A 5,000-nucleotide genomic window follows, 5' to 3' on the forward strand; every position below is an offset into this window, starting at 1 on the left:
CATCATCATCATCATCATCATCATCATCATCATCATCATCATCATCATCATCATCATCATCACCATCACCATCATCATCATCATACATTATCATTATCATCTGATTATGCAATCATAATGATGATATTGATAATGATGGTGATGTCAATTCTGAATCATAACATATATGTGAATTTATTTATTTCCTTTTTACTATAAACAAGTCTATAGAACAAATAGTTCTTATTTCAGTCTAGTGAATATGCGACAAAAAAGATTCTGCTGAACCCGTTTGCCATAACACACATAATTACTTGTGTTATTTCGAAAAGGTGGTAAGGAAAGTCAGGTTAATCCAGAAACATTAACATAATCTGACGTTTCGACTATACGTCTTCTTCACTTTGAAGAACACGTATAATCGAAACGTCAGAGTATATTAGGGTTCCTGGTTCAACCTGAGTTTCCTCACCTCCTTTTCCTTTCACTTGTCTCTCCTTCAAACAACATTGTGTTATTATAACAATGTGTTATAATTCACATTGATTCTGACCCAGGGTAATGGGCGGGATACAAGGATGGCCTGTCATCCATGAGGAGCTAAAATAAGAGGGGAAAGGGTAGTGTATAGGTGGGAGTAGGTACGTGACTTTGCCTTGACTACCTCCCTTAAAGAGGAGAATATCCAGTGATTACAAAACCAAACCTATTTAGGTTAACCCACGAACCAAATCCTTAATAGGGATCATTACGCGATAAAGGAACCTCTCTCCACAAGCTTCACCAACGCCGACAGTTGAGAGTTCGTTTGAGTAAAAACGACTTCGGTTACAATTTTTTTTTTATTTTTCAAATTTCCAAATATCAAATTATCTTTCCATCATAGCAAAGCTGAATGATGAATTCAGAGATTATAAACCTGTACGAATGTTAGACATACTGTTGAAATGTTCTTAGAAAAGTCTAGATTTCTGTAAGTGAAGTCATATTCTAGTTATTCAAATGGAGGTTGGATGTAAGATGTGGGAGGAAAAATACCCCAGTGTGATAACCCCTTTATGTCCAACCTACTTGATTCAACTGAGAGCAACGCTTCGATATCAGTTATCATATCCATCTCTTTCAACTTCTCCCCGCTAAATAGGCCTATTGTGACAAGGCGATTTCATTCAGCCAATGTAAGAGCGCCCCGTGGTCAATTCATTTGACCATAAGGGTCATACTCGCGTTGGCGGTGAACCTGGTCCCCACTAAAGTAAACGCAGATTGCTATTTACTGACTCCGAGTGGGCCATTTTCATTAAGGTTTTATTTGAGTTAAATGTCAAACCAATAGGGTTCTCGCTTTAAGTTTAGTGTCGGCATGATGCTGTGTCCATATTGACTCTCCTGTATCTGGTTAAACTATCGCATCACATCAGTGAGGTCCATAGAAGCTTTGCGGAATCTCTTAACCCGTTCACTTCGCGACAGTGAGGTAGTCCTCATATTTCTAATTCCAAATGACACCGGACGGCTTTAGCCAATTGTAGGGTAGGCATGGGATCTCCATGCCCTTCAGTTGAATAAAGTCATCTGGGATTAGGTGAGACAAAAATGGGAAATTAAAGGTCGCCATGTTGAACTACTTACTCCATCGTAAGGTAAATTTGCTACCTTCATGTTTCTTTAAAATTATTTTTTCCTAACCTCCTAGCCCTTTACGTACTGATTAGCACTTGTTCTTTTATACTAACTGTAATCAAGCTATTTTATTCAGATGTACTTACGTGGCCCTATGATCAAGGACCAAACTGACGATTTCAGGATATTTAAGGAATATGTTGTACATATTACGAAGTGAGTTCAACAAGGTTAGGAGATTCTTTGTGCCTTGAAGGCTTAAGATATTTAATTGAATTATTTCATTTAACCTTCATAGATTATCTTCTTGTCGAAGTCAGGCCTTTGGACCATAAACGGTTAAAAAATGGTTTTCGTCATCAGTTTTCTTGATTGATACATCAGGAGCAGATCTACCATTTGGTCCATAGTGAGACCATAATTCCTCTACTCCTTTTATATAGTACACTTTTTTTTTATATTACGTTATTGGACATGTTTCTGTGGACATATTCTGTGAGTATACGAACGTATGTGCGTTTGTGTTGTGTTGTGTGTTGTGTTGTGTTGTGTTGTGTTGTGTTGTGTTGTGTTGTGCTGTGTTGTGTTGTGTTGTGTTGTGTTGTGTTGTGTTGTGTTGTGTTGTGCTGTGCTGTGCTGTGCTGTGTTGTGTTGCGTTGCGTTGAGTTGCGTTGTGTTGTGTTGTGTTGTGTTGTGTTGTGTTGTGTTGTGTTGTGTTGTGTTGTGTTGTGTTGTGTTGTGTTGTGTTGTGTTGTGTTGTGTTGTGTTGTTGTGCATGAATGTGTGGGATTTCGTGTGGGTGGCCTTACAAGTGCATCCGTGTGCGCTCGTTCTTTTTCAGTCCACTATCATGATCAAGGCAATATGACTGAATGAAAAAGAGAAACAATACCAACCGGGGTAGTAGGTAGAATTACAGAAAAGGAACAATCTATTTTAAGGAATCATTTAGAACACAAGACACGGACTCTCACCATGGAGGAGGGATCTCCGGTTCCAGGAAGCAGAAGGTACAATCAGGAAAAAAGGAAACGGATCCAGGAAGAAGAAGTACGAAGTCGAGTAGCCTAGCACAGGAAGAACCTTGTCAAAGAGGGGAACCCACATGTCAAACAAGGTCTGGCCAGGCGCATGAGACCCCAACAACGAAGAGCTAGCCCCAACAAGTTTTCCTTACTAAAGGAGATTGCGTTGGACCGATGAGGAGGCTCGCTTTCTCAAAGGAAGAAGGAAGTAGAAGACAGCTAGGGGCATGTCAGAGGTGTTGAAGGATCACTTGAGCATCCTCTCTCTTGCCCTTGGCAGGAAGTTCTATGTCCTGCCGTCTGAGTGGTCTGCGTTGTCCTACATATCCCACAATGTTGTCCTACACTTCCTACATTAGCCTACACTATTTGATATATCCTGAAAAGCAGGTTTGTCTGACACATCCTACTTTTGCCTACACTAATTGATCTGTCAACGCTACACTCTTGACAGTGTCCTACACATCATACCATGTACTACACTAAATTTATGTGTCTTACACGTTTGACATTGTTCTATAAAGCCTATCATGTCTCATCTTACCTTGATATGGCCCCCACATATAACGCTGTCCTACACATGCCTTACACCAATGTAATATGTCTTACAAATCGCTTGGTGTTCAGCACGTTCTGCTATGCTTTTACACCGTATCCAAAGCTTAAGGCTTTATAGTGAGTGACCATTTATGCCATAGACTCCGCACAATGTACGTAACGTTTATATGAATACCTACTATGACCAGATCGTGATACCTCATGCCGAGCCTGGCTTGTTCGCTATTACCTGAGGCGTTATACCACCTTCTTATAGGTATTACATTGTCATATATCCTTGACCTCATCCTGCTGGAGCCCACCCAGCTACATAAAATCATCTGGGGATAATCGAAAAGAAAATAGAACATGGTCTCATAAATTAATTGAGATGTAGGATCTTTGCTTTTAACCTTTTCAATCTACAGTCCGTTCATAAATCGTCAAATCCCTCAATCGTAAACTAAAATCAACTGCTTGGCCTCAATACAGGTCTGATATCCTCTTCTCACAACTGAATTAAATAGTCTGGTAATAGCAGGAGTTGAATATATGAGTCATGTGGACTACTCAGGGATTACTAAAGATCTCAATAAAATCCCTTTACGGCAGTCAAAATAAAAGAAGTACTGCTTGGTATGAAAGTATATTGGTACATTCAGCATTATAACCCATTTTACATGTTTTACTCTAGTTAATTGTCTGTCTGTTTGTTCACGAACTCCTCCTAGGGTTTTGGAGATAGACCCCCATAATCATATATATTCTGATACCCTGTCACTTCAGGTACTTCGATAAATATATTTCATTCCCAAAATATATAAATATATATTTTTGGTTAGGGTTAAGAGTTAAATTTAGGTGGGGGTATGGTGTGGTAACACGCCACTACTGTAGTTTCCCCTTAACGTGCATAGCATTTTTGTGACAAAAATTATTATGATTAAACAAACCATTGTATGTGTCTATAAATATTATTCATGTTTGTGAAATTAATGTTGCCACAAATTATGATAGCCTTTGCAAGGAGAAAGCATGTAAATGTAAAATGATTGTATTATTTTACCAAATGTTGAAATGTTGATTTTTTTATTATTATTATTATCATCGTAGGCGGGCCAGTCCAAAGATGTTAAAAGTTTGCTTCAATTTTTCTCTTACGGCCGAGTACCCTTCACCATGTAGTGTTAACAATCCACTACAATGGTTAGGTTAAAGATTATTCACAAACTCCTAGGTTTTTGCAGATAGACCCCTATAATCATATATATTCCGAAATCTTATAACCCAAGGTACTTGGTTAACTATCTTCCATTTGTCTGTGTGTCTGTTTCTTCACGAACTCCTCCTGGAGTTTTGAAGATAGACCCGCATAACCATATATATTCTGATACCCTATCACTCCAGGTATTTGGATAACTATATTTTATTGCTAAAATAAATTATTTTGGTTAGAGTTAAGGGTTAAAGTTAGATGGGGTATGGTTAGGTTAGGGATTATTCACGAAGTCCTCTTAGGTTTTTGCAGATAGACCCCTATAACCATATATATTCTGAAACCTTATAACCCAAGGTACTTAGATAACTATTTTTTATATGTATCTACTATGATAAAGTAATAGCCTCTGTCTGTTTGTTCACGAACTACCCCTAAACCATATATATTCACCATAACCTAGGCAAAAGTTGGTTTACCAATAGAGTGATTAACGAATGGAATGGACTTAGTAACACTGTAATGAGCTAGGAAGCAGTTGGTTGTTTTAAGAGGAGATTTGATAAGTTCATGGATAAAGATGACAGGTGGTAAGGTATATGAGACTGCCTAGTGTAGGC

General features: G+C 38.4%; 1 protein-coding gene across 3 annotated transcripts in view; it reads left to right on the forward strand.

Moving 5' to 3' along the window:
• Positions 1–5,000, forward strand: part of LOC143032133 (uncharacterized) — a 303,784-nt gene that overhangs the window by 202,587 nt on the left and 96,197 nt on the right. The gene's annotated exons all lie outside the window — the stretch shown is intronic.

This window comes from Oratosquilla oratoria, chromosome 13 (genome assembly GCF_046742065.1).
Source record: "Oratosquilla oratoria isolate Oo_2021 chromosome 13, ASM4674206v1, whole genome shotgun sequence".
NCBI classification, from domain to species: domain Eukaryota; kingdom Metazoa; phylum Arthropoda; class Malacostraca; order Stomatopoda; family Squillidae; genus Oratosquilla; species Oratosquilla oratoria.